The sequence below is a fragment of the Nipponia nippon genome, unplaced genomic scaffold (genome assembly GCF_047370975.1).
Source record: "Nipponia nippon isolate SJK-2023a ecotype South Korea unplaced genomic scaffold, ASM4737097v1 scaffold_15, whole genome shotgun sequence".
Classification (NCBI taxonomy): domain Eukaryota; kingdom Metazoa; phylum Chordata; class Aves; order Pelecaniformes; family Threskiornithidae; genus Nipponia; species Nipponia nippon.
Genome location: NW_028262331.1, coordinates 4,230,031 through 4,247,905, shown reverse-complemented (window position 1 = coordinate 4,247,905; position 17,875 = coordinate 4,230,031). Strand labels below are relative to the sequence as shown.

Sequence of the window (17,875 nt, the reverse complement as noted above, 5' to 3'; positions counted from 1 at the left end):
TTGCCTCCCCGCAGGTGCAGCCAGCCCCAGGCTGACTCCCATCTCAAATACCCATGCCATTACAAATAATAATTGTAACAATCTGAGACTTCCAGGAAACCATGACATCTAAGGCTGTTTTTCAGCATTCATTGAAGAAGAATTCCTCCCTTCTCAAGTTGAAAAACAAACCCTTTCTCTTTTATTTGCTAATTAAACACATTCATTGTATTCAGATCTCATTTTTTGTGCATAATGTTTTGCCCATCTGTTTGATTAAAAAAGAACCCAACCACCCAGCTTCATTAAGCTAATTAGACGCATTCAGCCATTGGTTAATATTCTGAAGTACTTTACAATTATTCTCCCCAGTTATTAAATCTGAGGATTTTATTTTCTGTGCTACACTCTTTATTAGCCAGCACCCAAGTCAAACTGCATTTGCCCACTCCTTACCCACATGCAAACATCCCACCGACTCCTTCAATGGTTTGTGATCCAAGACATGCAGATAAATTTGTGCCCGAATCTGACACTGTTCAGTTCGCTCCAACCTCAAAATACAGCACCTTTCTCCCTCTGTGCAACAGGAGTTCAACGCTGCCTGCCCAAGGACTGCTGGAGGATGATGAAGTGTTAAAAAGAGCACCGCAAATTCTGTTTCCTGGAGAGTTGCATCCAGCTGAAGACTGTAGAATTATTTATCTTTCAGGGATTTCTCTTTTCCATATTTACTTCCCATAGGAACTTTTAAAGGGGAAAAAATGGTCTCAGAAAGGCTCGGGACCACAGTCCAAGATAGGCCATCCTGGAAGATGAAAACTAACACCAACTGAACTGATGTAGCAACGGCATGGCAGTGTGACATCATGCAAGCTAGCCTTGCTGGCAGCCCTGTGAAGGCTTCTGTAGTCTTCTTAGAGTTAGGGTTTCTGTACTAAGCTGTGGTCAGGCAAACTACCTGCACCCTCAACCTCCAACATGCCAGTCCACCCAAGCTCTCTGCTCCATTGCAGAAAGCCTGCAGCAGCCCTGAGGCTGTCTCCACATGTCCCAGCATCGCTGCCCCACTGCTCCTCCAAAATGACCCAAGCTTTGACCAGCACTGCGCCCCCAACAGCCCAGCCCTGAACAAGAGCAGTCCTTGCTCAGCCTCAGAAACAATCATAGGACAAGAATCCTTCATGACCAAGCAGCATGGGCAGGCAAAGGGAAAGAATGGCACTAGAAGGATGGCAGGAAAAAGACTGAAGATGAGAGAAGCAGCATTAAGTCACCTTGTCCTGGGATGAGCAGAAATAATGACTGGAGCCCCTCACCATAACATCTTCCCCCTCTACCCAGCCATCCACTTCCATGAAAATTTGTAACAATACATCTCTGAAGCCTTAACCACTGTGAGACACTTGAGTCCAGGAGGACAAAGGCTCCAGAAGCTGATGGGTGGCAGGGTGGGAGACAGGACTGACAGAGATACACAGCAAATGTATGGCTTGTCTTTTACATAGGGTCTGGTTTCAGGTTAAAAAAATTGGAATACACTTTTTTTACAGCAAGTTCTGATTTACATGGTTCTAATCCCAAGTCCTGGCCCCAGCTGACACCAAGATCTCCCATCTTGAGAAGGAGCTGCAAGAGATAACGATGAAACTCTGCACTCACATGCATTATGAACTCATGACTGCTCTTCCTTCCTGAACCAGCACTAAGTTTGAGATGTAGGTCAAGAGCTTATAGAAAACAAGCCAGCAGATCGTTTATAGGAAAAGCCATACTGAGTCAGGCCACATATCCACCTTGCCCTGGTTTCTGTCTCCAACAGGGGCCAGTAGTGGATGCTTGGAGGGGTGCTGGTGCAGAAATTAAGAGCTTAAAAATAGTAATGATAATCAGGAAAAGTTTGGAGCTTGTCCTCCTGACAGTGCCTCACAGCTTCAACCAGTCACTCAGGGAACCCTGAGAGAGCATCTCTGGATTCATCTGCCACCATTTTGAAGCTATTTATTTTTTCAGCCTCCACAACACTGCAGGGAATTGAGCTCTGGAACGTGACAAGCACTGCACAGAAAGCACTATTTGTGCCATACCTGCCGGCCATGCAGGGAAGTTCAGGCACCCCCAACACCCATCTCCTATGGTATTAGAGAGGATAAGCCCCCCCACACACACACTCACTGCCCCATGGTAGACCCCAACACAGGATCAGCAGGAAGCCAACACAGAAACTCTGTACAGTGTTACAGAGCAAGAAAGAAGGGCAAGGGAAAAAAACCTGTCCTCTTCTATTTGCTTCTGCAATCCCAGCCCAAGCTCTATTATTTGGATTTAGAGAAAACTGCCAGTATTCATTCTCTTGGTATAAAAAGTGGTTACACTTGCAAGAAATCACTTGGTGGAAATGTAACTGAAGGAGGAAGAAATTTAGAGGTTGATGCAGCTGTGATTTGACATGGGCTGATCTGGGGCCTGAGGAGGACCTTAACAATATTTCCTTCAGGCCAGCCTGCTCTCCTTGGTTCACACCGTAATTAGCTTTCCCTTTTTGACATCCAGGCAGAGAGCCTAGACCACCACTTGAAAATTTGGCCAGGTTATCAAAGCTTTTCAATAGTCTGGCAACAGCACCAATTAATATAGAGCTCACTGCCCCACTGTGCTTAATGCTGTAAGGCACACAGAAAGGCAAACTTTGGCACAAAAAGGTTATAATCAAAGCAGGCATTAAAAAGAGCTTAAGAAATCATCCCTAAAAGGCCAGTGCATTTAAGAGGGTCCTGAACTCCCTTGAAAGTCTAGCCCCAGCTGGCACCTGCACAAACAAGCCTACCATGCCTGTTCAGGGAGCAGCAGCAAGAAAAACCCTGTCAAGTGACACAGGGCTATCCTTCGAGGTGTGATTTTTCAAAAGGTTCATACAATATACAGCATCTGTGACAAACGACCACTCAGTAGATGAATCATACTCCCAGATTTAAAAAAAAAAAAGATGACATTTTGCTCCTTCCTTAATGCTTCCTTTCATTTGTCTTTCAGGTTTGGAACCTTCCAGGCCCAAGGTTTCAACTGTTTCTCTGTGATCCCAAGGTATTTTCTGCATGCCGTTTATAAACGGCAAGGTGAAAGGCATCCAGTTACAGGCCTCCAGCAGGTCTTGAAGGCACCCAAATGCCATAGTCAGGCTGCACAGGGAGCTCTTAATTTGGGTCTGTGAAACTTGCCCAGGGACTATGATAGAGTGAGCTCTGAAAAGCTGCAGGCAGGGTGGGATGATGAGCTCCCAACTGCCCCTTCAGCGGCCCACAGCTTTTGTGAAATTTTATTCCAGCTAGACCGAACAGCCAACAGCTCTGCAGCCCTCCAGAAGGAGGGATGTGGGGTCAGGCCTCATTCCTGACAAGCTCTGCCTCCCTGAGCACATGGCCTTCCCCTGGGGAGATAGTCAAAACCAAAGGGAGAGCACTGCAGGCTGGATCTGAGGTCCTGGGAAACACAAAACAAGCTGCTCTGCTGCATCCTCCCTCCCCCAGCACCAGCAGTATCTTTTTGTCTTAGCCTTAAGGAGAAAATAAAATTGCCAAGGACTAATTCAGGCTCTTCTTAAAGTGCCACCAAGGAGGAGGTGAGCTCTGCTGCACATCCCACTGGCTGTGAAGGAATCAAGGGACAAAGAGGGCTGGAAAACTAATGCCCACGTTAGCCAAAGTAGAGAGCAGTGCTGGCTTTCAGCCAGGGGTTACTCCAGATGTGCTCTGCATCTTGGGCTTTGGCTGCTTTACACACTGCTTTCCTCACTCATGTCCACAGCAGGGACAGCAATCTCGTCCCTCTGCTGAAAGGGCCACAGGTCCCAATAACAAAAGCACAAGGCTGCAGATTTCCAAAGGGACAAATCCAGTGCTTCACTTCCCTGAATTCCCTCTATTCAGGCTGAATCCGCCTCCTGCCACCAACTCCAATCACCTTCCCAGCATACCAGTTCAGGGAAACTGGTCAGTACCTGTGGGGGTGGGAAGCACCATCCCACCCACCCGTTTGGGAAGAAAGCAGCAGCCTCACAGGGAAAGCTGTCCTCCATTAACCCAAATAGTGCAAACAAGGTGGTGGTTGGTCCCATCTCCCTACCACCTGATGAACAGTGTGACCCAGGCAATCTGTGCCAAAGCTCATAACACCAATGGCGGCCCCATAGCATTATGTGAACTATGGATTTACATCCTCCAGTGAAACCACCAGCTTCTCCCAAACCCAAAAATCCCTTCGGTGGTTTCTCCTTGGAATCAGCCACTGCATCAGCCAACCCAGAGGACAGGAGAAGGATGCCACTGCCTGGGAGAGATCTGCAACAGTACACAAATGCACCGCAGCAGGGACACCTACCCTTCAATTTGCTCCCCTCGCTCCCAAGCTTCCTTTTTGTTTCCCTTAAGATGGTATCTGCAGCTAAATGAACACATTACAGCAGAAATTTTATTCTTAATTTGTCCCCTGGGTGTTTTGCTGACCCCACCAAGAACTATATTTAAATGTGCAATTTCCTGGCTAGGCTCATTTGCAGTCCCTTCCCCCCGGCTGCCTGTGCAAGCCTGGCCCAGAATCCAATTAGCTACTACCACCCTTTAAATCAAAGGAATTAAACTCAAACAAGAAAAATAAAATTAAAGATTTTAATTACATCACTCTTATTATATGTCTAAATACTTACAATTCCCATGCTCTCTGGGAGGTGGACTTGAAAGACTAGACAAGTGACAAGTTTGCAAGCAGACACAATTGTAGCCAGAACAAGCAGTTTGACAGGAGAGAGCCTCTGCCCACCCTAATCAGAACGTTTGGTTTAATTCACTGCAGAGGCAGATGCAGGACCTGCCTGGCACCAGGGGAAGGAGCAGCTGCTCCCCAGCATCTGCAAGAGGTGTGGCAAGCTCAACAGCTTCCAGCTTCATACATGAAGGAGCAGCTACAGTCTGTCTGATTTTAATGCAAGGAACCTCCTTTTATCAACAACACCCCCAGGTGCCTGGGAGGGGTTATCATTGCAATTTTCAGAGGAGTCTAAAGTGAAGGGACCCAAAGCCAACAGACACTTTGGGCATCCCTTTTACTAGGATCACAGCTTGTGGCAGTTTTGGTATGGGGAATGGGACTGGGAGGAAACGGAATGGAATAGCAAGGCTGCGGTTTACGTTTGGTCAGAGACAGACATCTCCCACAGACAAGCCCAGAGAGCACCCAGCCCTGTTTCTGAATAAGTGACCCAGCAATCAGAAGACTGGTTTGCTTCTGGGATTCTGCTGGTGTCACACTTACTCCTTGACCAGTTTCAGCTGGTCAGGGTGGCAGCCACTGCAGCAGCTGTACTGTGTTCCCAACAGCCCCAGCTTTGCACAGGAACAAGGCAAGGAGGATGAATGCCCCATCCCTGGAAGTGTTCAAGGCCAGGTTGGATGTGGCTTTGAGAAACCTGCTCTAGTGGAAGGTGTCCCTGCCCATGGCAGGGGGGTTGGAACCAGATGATCTTTAAAAGTCCCTTCCAACCCAAACCATTCTATGATGCAGATTCCCAAGGCCATATAGCCGCGGTCTTCACCATGACAGAGGTGTTTCACTCCTTTCCCTGTCACATCCTTTAAGGCTCCAGCTTTGGCAGGTCAGGTTCCCAACTGAGTGTTGTTGTGGCTGTTCAGACTTAGCAGTGACCTCGGAGCATCTTCAGAGTCCCTTTTGGGCAGGCTTCTCCACACCCCCTCCTGCTCAGCAGCCTGTGCTCCAGCTCTTGGCTTCCTGCCTGCCTCCAGGAGCTGCTCAGCTGATCCCCACAAAGCCTCTGGCTCTGGTGAATCTCCACAGGACTGTCTAGCCAGAGGATGGGGCTGCGCAGGGTGGGAAGAGCCAGGCTCTGTGAGGTTAGAAGCCATCAGGAGAGTAGACCATTTGCCTCAGAGCTGGCTGACTGCAAGTGCCTCAGCCTGGACACCGGAGTTTCCAACTGCCAGCACTGCTCAGCTTGGGAGATACTGGGGCTGCAGAAAGGTTCCAAAGAGGTCAAGGACTTTGGAATAGCCAAGTTGCTGCTAGAAATGGTGCTTCTCAATGTCAGCAAGTAAGGAGTGGCTAGGATGACTTTGCTTCAAGGTGTTAACTGTCCAGGTACAAGCAAGCTGCCTTCAGCTGCTGGCAGGAGCTCAGTCCATCCTGAACAGTGCAGTCACCTGTACCTGCTCCTGAAAAACACAGGGGCTTCACTCAGGCCTCTTGCCCCTCAGGAGCCACACCTGCCACCAAATCAGGGGACTGCAGAAATCCTACAGATGAACCAAAAAACTCTTTTATGAGAGAGTGTTAGACAGCTCAGCCTGCTGGGGAGTGCAGCAGGAAGGAGCTTAATATGAGTCACCGGCTTCTTGCCAAGAAAGTAGAACAAGAACTGCAGAGGCACCGAGTGATCCACAGGTCATGACAGTGGAACAGACAGCTTCAAAAAGGCTCAAATCAGTACACTTGTGTGGTGGGACAGGGATTCTCTACAGCAGGGAAGCACTGCCAAAATAAATGTATTAAAGCACAATGACAAAATATCTTTCTTCATTGACTCCCCAGTCCTACACCCTTCCTTTGGAGGGGAACAGATACACATGGACAGAGCTGCCAGACACTTCTACAGAAAGCCATCAGCTAGGAAAAGCAAATTCCCCAGGAGATGAATAGCTCAGCCATCTTCCCCTTCTCTTGCATGCAGCTACACTGACAACTTGCAAAGAGACTCTGCAGAGCTCTCTAACATGCTAGAAACTAGTTTGATGGTGAAGTATCAGCACATTTCTAGGTTAATAAAAGCTGGGGCATGGGAGGAAAGAGGGAAGAAAGGCAACTGATTGTCTTAGACAAAGAGACTGGAATGGATTTCACAGCAAGAGAATGTTTCAGGCCAAGGAAATATTTATTCATACCTAAAGAACATGGAATATTGAGACTCTGGAAGGTTTTCTTTCTTCCACAAGACCTTAGTGGAATAAGACTCAGCACTTTGCAGTAACCACAACACACCCTCAATGAATCCAGGTGGTTTTATCCAGCTCACAGCAAAAACTCAAATACCTTGGCATTGCAGCCATGCCATTAGCAGGAGGCTGGTGCACCCACTGCGAGCGGGAAGCAAGGGTGAGCAGTCTCAGCCCTGAGAGCAGCAAGGGCCAGGGACCTCTCTGGGTATGAAGGGAGGGGGCTTCCCCAAGGATGCTGGGCAGGCACCAGACCAAAGGCAGCCCAGCAACACACTACTCTGGAGTCAGATGAGAGACATCACTTTAGCTAACAAACAGCTCTTTGGCCTTGCACCCGCAGAGCACTTGCAGTTCTTTGACTCAGATCTAGAGGCTTATTTTCCATTGCTGGGGCATTTCAGATGCAGTTATCACCTATGCCTGATGCTGTACAGAGAAAGCACTGGTCCCTGCTGTGAAGTATATGCTCTTAACACAAGAAACAATGAGGCAAGCAGACAGATGCTTGGAAGAGCATGGGGAAAGCCGTACTGGTTTTGCTCATTTATTCATTTGGTGGCTGGGAGGACGTGCGACAGAAGAACTGATTCCCACGGGTGGGACATAATCTTATACTGCACTTTTGCATCTGTGATAATCATTCTGGATGGCAGACAGATACAGTGGCATTCAGGTGGAGCATAGCCACTTTTTGGCTCCTTGGAAACAGCAAACTCTGAAAATCAACAAAAAATGCCAGTTCCATTCTGCAGCCTGACTTAAATCAATCTATCTGGCACTAAGGAATAGACTCCCAGCAATTGCTATGAATAAACCATGCCTTTTTACTATTGCTTCAAGGCAAATTATAAGCACTGCTCACATCAATACTGTATGAGAAAGGAAAAAGCAGAAGCCTGATTAGAGTATGGAAACATGCTGGAAGATATGCCTGATCTCTCCAACACATAAGTGCACAGTAGTAACATGGCCTGATTTGCCAGCTGAGAGCACTGAAGTTCATGACTACTACTACTACTACAGGACAAAGGCAGGCAAAGCCTACATCGCACGTGTGAATGGACTGGACTGACCTGGCTGTAGAGGAACTACAAGCCCTCAAGTTTGCATAAACCCCTTTCTTCTGCCTCTTTCTCAGATGTTCTCACTTCCCCAGCCTTTCCTCTGCCAGTGCTGTGCACATTAGCCAAGCTGAGCCAGAGGACCTTGTCCTCACCGTTCAACAAGTCAGACCCTGCACACACAGTAACCCCTTGCCCCAGCCCTGAGGCAGAGGCACACGTTTCTGTTCCTTCTGCCCTCAGCAAGGGTTGGCCTGACAAGCTGCACTCAGGTATCTTCCACTTCTCCAGGCCCATCTCTCAGCCTGGGGATGAGGTGCTGACACAGCAAGGCAAAAAACCTCATCTCGGGTCTGTTTTACACTCTGCCTCACAGAGCTGGGAGCCTCAGATATCACTAACCTTTGTCAGTCAAGATACCTGACAGCTATAGCAGGGTCAATCTGGACTTCAGCATCAAAGCATCTCATCAGTAAGAGGTCAGTGGATGAATCTTCTGTCCTCATACTGCCACTTGAGGCAGGCATGCCATTAGCCCAAGCAGACCCAAACCCTTCGTTCCAGCACACGTAATGTCACAGAACAGCCCCACCCAGACAGCATTACCAAAAGCAGGTGTTCAGAAGTACCAAAATTAAGACTTGACTTGTCTAAGTGCTTGGCTTATGCATGTGTACTATTATAATTTTTGTCACAGGAACACTGCACCAGGTCCTGCTGCCTTTCAAGTATCTTGATTTCTTTGGCACAGGGCTACCACCTTCTATATCATCAGTATCCAAACCCAGTTCTCTCTCTCCTTCCCTCCCAGTTTTTCCACACTGATCTGTAACCATTCATAAAAGACAGGGAGGGAAGCTCTGAAGAAGCAGAATACACTTTTCCAAGGCAGCACTCAACTCTCTTGAGGGGCAAATCCATCCTTTTTCTTTCCTGGTACCATCAATTACTTTTCACACACTGCAGCAAGGAAGCCTCCTTCCCTAATGGAGCTGTGATTCATCCTCAGATCACATCCATCCCAGGCTCCTAATAAGGAGGCAGCTCACATCTTCCAGCTTCTTGTCCACAAACAGGCAAGGCTGCATGTGCTGGGGCTGTATGAGGGGAAGGGAGGGACTGGTAGCAAACACCCAGCATGAAGCAACAGCTACACATCCTCTTCTAGCAGGGGTCCCTTTGAGCATCCCAATTTTTCTCCGAGAGCCCACATCAGAGCAGCAGATCAGACTAAGACCACCAGCTGCATCTAGCAGATGAGGAGGTCCAGAGGCAGGAAAAAAGCTCCAGTGATGCCTGCGTGTTGCCAGTGCCATGGTGAGGAAGCACAAAGGTAGGAGCTAGTTGAGAGTAACTTGACAGAGCTGGATGCAGCAGCAGAACAGCATGGGAGCTGGTAATTAGAGCCAGCCTCAGGTAGGTATGCATGCAGACAGTACTCTGCAAAGCTGTGCTGGCACTTTTCCTGCTGGTGCTGATTCCTTCAGCTGTATCTACTGTAGACGTGACAGCCTACAACTGTGGGCTTCGTGAGGCTGTGCCCATATTACCTGTATATAAAAAAAATCCTGTCCTCACCAGCTCTTTTGTGGTTTTAGGACTCACTTCTATTCTATAGAATAGTAACCTGAACTACTGCCTAGAGTGGGAAGGGGATAAAAAAAAGAGACAGACACCCATGATAAAGTCTCTCATGACTACAAGGGATGAACAGCAAAATAGTCTTTGAGTTAATATGTAAGCCATGAAAAAGCAGGGCAAAATCAAGACAAACTATGGGGTGGCTGGTCCAAGCTTTGCTGCACTCACAAGACTACAAGATAAAATTGTGAATAATCTCCACAACAGAGGGACAGCTGAGAAACACTAGCCACCAAAAGGAGGACAGCAGCATCTGACTGCAGAGCACTGCTCCAGTACAGTACCAAACTGTCAAACGTAGGCACTAAAGTCCAGATCACTAGAGTATGATGACCTCACACCCCTTGGTATGACTGATTCACACCTTCACCACAGTCACAAATCTTAACACTAACACATCCTCAGAAGGTGCTATTCAGCCTGGGCTTCCACAGCATTTCTTTATTCCTCCTTTTTCCACCCCAGCTGAACCCCTCACATCTGCTCCTAGTTTAACACCCATGCTAAGCAGTCAATGTTTGGGTCTCTCTGTGAATTGGAGCTCCAGGTTACCAAGGAAATCTGTAGCCAGAGAAAACAACTGAATGAGTCTTCTTTGTGTTAATCTAACATCCTACATACCAAATCATCCTTCCCCAGTTGAAAGCCTTGTGGGTCTGTAGGACTTGCTTCTACATAGCATGCTTAGGGTTCAACAGCCATACCAGAAATCCATATAAAATTAGAATACCAGAGACAAGATTTTTTTTTTCCCCTCTGAAGTTGAAAATGTTATCTGCACAGCTGTGCAACGTCAGAGTCTTGCCCTGCACAGTTTCCTGCTGGGAACAGGGACCTAACATCCATCCCAAATGTGTCATTAATGCTTTGTCCTCACAAGGTCACACAATTATGGAACCACTTGGCTGAGAAAAAACAATCAGCACACCCCAGAAACATTCATGCGATATTGCACAGGAACTGCAGGCTTCAAGGAGCTGCTCTCTTCCTCCCACCTTGGCACACAGCTCTGTGCTCCTGATGGCTTAATACTCTCTGCCCCATCTTTGCTCCACAGCAAGGACTCCCATCAAAACCCCAGGTTCTGCTGCCAGCTGAAAAGGATGGGACATAGTCCTCACTTATACTGGTGTGAGTGAGTGGAAACTACTGGACACAGGGAATTGCAGAAGGTAGCAAAAAAAAAAAGTGAGGTAATGAATTTGGCTCCACTGACCTCAGGGAGCAGTTGCCACTCAGCAGCAGTATCAGCAGAAAGGAAGGCTGGACTTCCATGGCTTTCCTGCTTGTCCAAGACATACACATGGCTGCTCTGCAGAGAGTGCAGCATGGGAACAGGCAAAAGGGGAAGGACGAATATGTATCTTTGAGATATAGTCAAATGCTGCTCCAGCAGACAGTGGCACATCACAGCCTCACTGTTTACACTCACACCAGACTAATTAGAGCAGTCACTGTTAACTAGCTAACAACTTCACCATAAACTCTCTGAACAATACTGAAGAATTAATCACAACATTTCACAGCCTTCCCTGAACACAGCCATGAATCTGCAGAAACACTGAAACCACCCCAGAGACAAACAGGCTAAATTAATCCCACATGGCTTCTGGCAAAAAGAACTACAACTATTTCAGAGATACTCGCCCTAAAATAATGCTTGCCCAGGGCAGCAACCCAAAAGAAATGAGTCCTCAACAAACCACACCTTTATCCACAACACATGACTCAGCTCATGTGCTGGGTGCCATCAAGAAATAAAATACAAGGGTTCATATTCAGCCAGGTTCACACCCTAAACCAGCAGGTTTCTGTACTAAGAAGCTCCCAGCTGCCATGGGACAGCCTTCCCTTTCAGCTGCAAGCCTCAGCCTGCTGAGAAGCTGTGTCCTCAAAAGGTTTTGACCTTTCAGGAGAATTTCCCCATCCAGGGACACCAGCACATGAAAGCAATAAAAAAAAAATTCTCCAATGTCATGTACTCAACACTTGTGACAAATATTTATACTTCTCCCTCTGTTTCTGTCCATATCACTTATGCCAAAAATAAAACTGAAGACTGCAATGGAACAGGAAAGTGTTTCTAAAGACTTAACCCAGTAGGAAAAGTGACCAACAAATCCAGACTGCAAATTCCCAAGCAAGTTACAACTGCAAGTTATGCAGTGCTTGACTGCACCCCATCATTAAAGATGAAGTCTATAAAATGACTGTATTTGTATAGGGTACAGGGAAAAAAATAGACTGGAAAGCAACACAGTAGCTGGAAACTAGGCAAATAGGAAAGGTTGGGTCAGATTTCCAGATGGATTTTTTTGGTAGCCCTGATGTTTGATTCTGGAAAAAAAAAGTTACACTTGCTAATTCACAGCAACCCTTGAAGTAAGACACAAGCCTTCCCTAGGAACCCACAGGAGACCTCCCTGCTCCACCATACCTCTGGTTTCATCCCTTCTCCCTGGTCCCTGTCACCAGGTGCCACTTCTCACCCAGACCAACACCAAGGGCCCCCATCTGCAGGACAGGCAGCTCTGGGCCTGAGGCACACAACACTTGCTGGTGCAGGGCTGACACTGCCACCCAGGGCCTGAGCAACTCCATTTCTTGCCAATTCTGCAACATTCTCCAAAGAAATCTGCAAAATCCTGGTTTGGTGCAGAAGTCCCTGACTGAGCATGTTTTTCTGTGATGAAGGACTCAATCTTTAAAGCCACCACCTGCAGCCAACTACACAAGCCTGAGAAACATCTGAGTTTTGAAGAGCTGGAAACATGCATGTATACTTACACCTCACCCACCACCACAAATCAGCAGCCGCCTTCCCACACATCCATGAAGTCACTGCAGCTTCTTCCCACCATTATCTTTCAGATTAGTATCCTACCCCAATCTATCAATTATCAGGATTTCTTCTCTTTAGAAGATTTCAGACATTTTTCTCCAACCATGCTAAGCTTAACCACTGTCTTAATTAAAACAACATGCTTCACTACCTGACATTATTTGATATCATTCATTTATCTGCTGTACCCAATGCGTTGATGCTTTATCTATCACAAACATCACTAACTAACCTTCAGATCTGCCACAATGACTGCATTATGTCAACAATTGCTTCAGTACACTTCAATCATCCCCACTGCTTTTACAGCCAGCTACCCACATTCATTTCTTCAACCACATATTTTCTGATGACTGGGTCACCTCCCTGCAAGTTGGATGCTTGCTTCTCAAAGCAAGTGACATCCTGTGCCAAAAAATAAAGGACTGAAGATCAGAGGAGAAGAAACCATGAAGAGAAAGACTTAAGAGGAAGAATTTTGATAAGGGTTACTGTATACCTAGTTTTCCCCAGATGTGTCTGCTTTCCTACCTTTTAAGGCACAAGCCAGTAACATTTTATCTCATACCAACTTTATATTTGGCTTTTACACCGACAGCTCCGGCCTCACTTTTGGCCAGAGGCCAAAGGGGTCACTCGCCTCCTCACTGACCCTCAGCAAAGGGACAGGCTCAGCTTCCTGCCGTCACCAACTGCGAAGTTTCGGCAGCAGCGGCAGGACTGAGTAGCTGCACGCATCTGCCAGAGGCTGTGCAGGAAGAAGTCACCCCCCCACCCCCCCAAGTTAGAGGGGGTCAAAACCCACCCAGAAGCAGTGTTTGCCCACCCTCCTTCACACTCAGGCATCAGGGGAGCTCCTACTACAGCCTGATGCTGCCCAAAGCTGGGCTCTGCCCCTGACCTCACACAAACCATTTTCCCTCCCACCTTCTGCCTCCTTACACTGCCTAACACTGTGTGCTCAGCACCCTCAGACTCCCAAAGCCAAGCACAATCTCCCACATAAGCAGAGCTCCCCTGCACCCAGTGTTTGTCAGCGCTTTGAGCTGCTGAACAGACCACTCCACCTGCCCATCATCCACCTGCACTTTAGGGTAGTAATGGGTATGCTCTCTCCAGGCATCTTCAAGGCAGAGTAATTGCACATATTGATTTCAGATGTTATCAAACAAACGCCTTCCACAGCTCCAGCACAGACACTATCTTCACACTGAACTCCCCACCAACACACATCCCTTCCCCTCCGCTAGCTTGGCATGCCCTAATTTGCACCAGATCTCTCCTCTCTGCCCCTCAGCCAGGCAGATACATACTCTTGGAGACCCAAACCACACCGCTAATAGTCTGTAGAAGCCATCCAGCACCCCCAGCCTTTTCCTAAAGCCTCTTACAAAAGAAGTTTCTCCTTCCCCTACTCCTGGCTAGCAATGACCCTATAAAGGCTCTTCTAAGGTCAGCACTGACAGTTCACAGAAGAGTTGGCTTTCACTAAGTACTGTTCTTTCCACAGTTCGAGAGAGGCTGGCATGAACAACTGGGTTAACACACCCTTCAGCAACTTCAGGGAACAAACACCAGAAAGGAGATGCTGTACGCTGGCAAGCAGACCCTTGGCTGAAGTGCAGAGTGACACGCTCAGCAAAGTGCCATCTCTTCAAACCCAGCCAAGGTCTAAACCATTGCATAAGCTCCTGTGATGACCGCTACCTAAGTGGTGCTCCTTCCTCCAGCAAACAAAACACCGCCACACTGTCCTTCCAAACATGTCCTCCGCCGCAGGCTGATGAGATTCCCGCTGTAGCCACCCCACAAGAGCCCACAAGGGAAGAGAAATCCCACAAGCCTTTCCCAGCAAAAGAAAGCTGGGCCTTGAAAGTCAGGTTAGTGCAAGGACAATTAATTGTATCAGGCAAAGGCATTTAGGGCTTAATGAACAACCCAATTAGGGGGCATCTGTGCCCCCAGCAGCACAGGCTCTGAAAGCCATGGCAGCAGTAAAGTACCAACAGGCTGTGTGATACGATGGGTGCACCTCACCGCTCCCTGGGGCAATGCTGGACAGATGAGGTCCCCTTGCAGCTCAGCTCCAGAAGAGCAGCTCTGCCCACCCTCTCTGGGCCAGGAGCTGTCCCGGGAGCATCTGCACCCACACATATCCCACTCCAAGCATGCCAGCTCCAACCCACAAGACAGATTCCAAAAGCAAGGAGAAGAAATAGCTGGAGACAGTTCCAGATTGAAGGCACTTCATCCCAGTGGACACAGCTTGCCTCAAAAAAAGAAAACTGTCAGGACCCAGTGGCCCAGCACCTACTATGACTTAGAGCCCAGCCTTCATACCGTATCAAACAATAACATGCCTGAACTCCTCACTGGAATGATAAGAGGCTGGTGCTTACGCTCCTGGTTGCTAAGATCTGGCCTTCTCCAGGCAAAAACCAAGGGAGCAAGCCCAGGAAAGCAATTTATTGCTATGCCTGGAGATTAATCCTATTCACACCGCGCACCCCAGCCCCAGCACGGGGTGCAGCACAGCAAGCTGCGCCATGCACAGGGACGTGTTGGAGCACAGCCCCAGCATGCTGGCTTTGGTTTTTCTCTTCAAGCAACTGAGATAACGGCTCTCCGCTTGCCTTATCCAGTTTCAAAAGCAACACTTCAAAGCCATCCCATGTCAAACGCCAGAACAAATTGAAGCTGCCAGAGATGCCTCACAAGGAGGAAATTAACACGTTATGGGAAGTGGCGCTGTAAGCTTAACTTGGAATCACAGACCATTGTAAACAGAAAAGCAACAGTTTCCCATTAAACAAAACCTTTACCATTAAGTTACAACTACAACAGAATGGTAATTTCAGCTTCATCAGAGCAGCTGAAGACAGCAATATCCCTGCAGGATCAGCAGTTTTCCTTATTCACAGCTTACAGGCCTTTGAGAGCTGCTGTTTATTTTCGCTCAGAGCCAAGGTAAGCAGAGAGAAGATAAGCCCCTCTTCACACCAGCCTGGCTGCAAGGTGTGTGCTCTGAGCCGCTGCCAGGGCAGGACAGCTCAGACCAAAGCACTGACCCGAGAGAAAATCCAAACTCTGAGGAGCTCAGACGGCTCCCCAAGGGCAGCGAGGAGGATTAGGAAGCAGCGACAGACCTGCATGGAGCTCACCACACTTCTTACCTTCTCCTCTGCTCCCTCTCTCCCTCGAGAAACGGACGAGCGATGACTGGTGTGACGGGAAAACTGCTCAAAATCCCTGGTTTTTGAAGGATTTTTTTTCTTCTCATTTATTTCTGTTTGGTAAGAGCAGCGGCTCTGGAGCTGCGGTTGCCCAGCGCAGTCCCGGCCCCGCTGCGGCGGCGGCGAGCAGCTCCCCGCAGCCCGGGGGGACGAGCGAGCTGCCCCAGCCCACCCGCACCGCCGACCTGCCCTCGGCCGGTGCCCACCTCCGACACCCGCACCTCGGATCCCGCCCCGCCGCGCCCCCTCCACAGCCGCCTGCGGAGGAAACCCGCCTTGCGTCCCCCCCGCGCTACACCTGCCCCAGGCAGGGCTGAAGGCGGGCGACCCGCGGAGCGCGCAGCGCGGCCTAGGCGCTCCCCCAGCCGGGGCGCTCGGCCCCTCACGCCACCGAGGCGGCGGAGAGCCCGCTGAGGCGACGGCCGCGGAGGGGAGCGGAGCCCGCCTCGGGCGCGCGCGCGTGCCCGCCCGCCGCCCCGCGCTCACCTGTGCTCGGCTGCGCCCGGCGCCACCCGGCGCCAACGTGCCTCTGTTTGCAGCGCCCGGCGAAACTCCCCGGCCCGCGCCCTATCAGCGCGCGCCGCCCCCGCGCCGCCGCGGCCAGCCCGCCTCCCATTGGCCGAGCGGGACCTGAGCCCACGCCCCATTGGCTGGCGGCGGCCGCGCCTCCCGGGGCCCGCGCGGCGGCCGCTCTGTGGCCGTGCGGGTGAGGCGGCGCGGGGCAGCGGCCTGGCGCTGCCCTGCCGGGCACAGCCGGGGCTTGAGGCAAAACCCCCGCTTTTTCGGGGGCGTGTGGTGCCCAACAAGAGGCGCATCTGGGCTGGGGGCAGGCTCTGGGGTAAAAAGAGGGGGATTTTTGCCAATATAACCAGGCAAAGCGGTGCGGGCAGGGCAGGGAGTGGGGGTCCGCTGGGCCCGGCGGTGTGTTCCAGGCTAAGGGATGGGGTGTGAGGCATGGGGGACAGCCTGGGGACGGGGTGTAAGGGACACGGTGTGGGGACAGGCGGCAGGCTGGCTGCTCCCTGGGTGGTAGTTTTCCCGGTGCTGAAGCGCAGTGCCCGTGTTGTGCCCTGGCACCCAGGAGGCAGTGGTGAGAGCGCACATCCTGGGGCAGGGCGGCCTTGTCCTCCGGGGTGCTGGCACAGGGGCGCCTGCTTGCCCTCCATGTCGCCGGGTGTCCCCTCATCCAGGCTCCATCTCTAGATTAATAACAGTCAACCCTGACCATACGCACAAGCATTTTCTAAGTCTTACAGCAACAGGGAGAAATGCTGCACATCACCTAATTCCACTGCCATCACTCAAGGAATTCCTACAAGCAAATGCCCTCTATGTTTCATGACTCATGTTTTGGCTTTTCGTTTTTCCCCGCTCTCTTTTACCTACTTGGCTCATGGTTGACCATGCCCCTGGGTCGAGGGGTTCCCACTGCAGCCCCACACCCAGCTGTGAAGTGTGTTTCCCATGGGATTCGTGAGGATGTTGATTTTGTGACAAGTGACTCGCGGCCGGGCTCGCTGTGTTCTGCTGTGACCCCGCTTGCGGTCAGGGTCCCCATCAGGGGATCTTGGCTTTAGCCGGAGAGCAAGAGTTGGATGAAATCCACATGCTGACTCAACCCACTGCTGACTGCTGCTCCTTCCCGCTGTGACAACAAGCAGATGGAAATGCCTGCACCTACTTCCAGTGGGTCTCAAATAATCCTCTACTTTGGAAACAAATTAATTTCTTACCATGGGTTTCATATCTCAAAACAACTCAACATATTAATAATGCAGCTTGTGGTTTACTACCAACTTTGTTTTCCATCCCAAAAAACCTTGCTCAGGTTGTCACTGTGTTTAGAGAAGTATTGAAATGTAATTAAGAGACACTAATCATTAAAACAGCAAAGCTGTAAGCCTTGCAAAGACCATGAACTTTTTCACTTATTCATTCTGTGGATATGTGTTTTACAGTCAGATATAGCCTACTGCGATTTACCATGTGCATCCAAGTCTTAACGTTTCCTGCAGAAATGTGCTTTGTCACCCTGGTTGGTCACAGGCAGCTGAGCAACTCTCTACAGATGAACAGGTTTATCCAGGGCTAATGCCCTTTCACTTCCACCTAAAATAT

General features: G+C 49.5%; 1 protein-coding gene across 3 annotated transcripts in view; it reads right to left on the bottom strand.

Moving 5' to 3' along the window:
- Positions 1-16,339, bottom strand: part of CAMKK1 (calcium/calmodulin dependent protein kinase kinase 1) — a 109,617-nt gene extending 93,278 nt beyond the window's left edge. The window contains exons 1-2 of one of the 3 annotated variants that reach the window (XM_087751831.1): positions 16,244-16,259; positions 15,698-15,810 (exon numbers count right to left, since the gene is read on the bottom strand). The gene's annotated coding sequence lies outside the window, so the exon portion shown is untranslated. Of the gene's footprint in view, positions 1-15,697; positions 16,001-16,243 lie in introns of those variants that run through there. The other 2 variants (XM_087751829.1, XM_087751830.1) reach the window with 2 other exon arrangements.
- Positions 16,340-17,875: the final 1,536 nt, after the last annotated feature.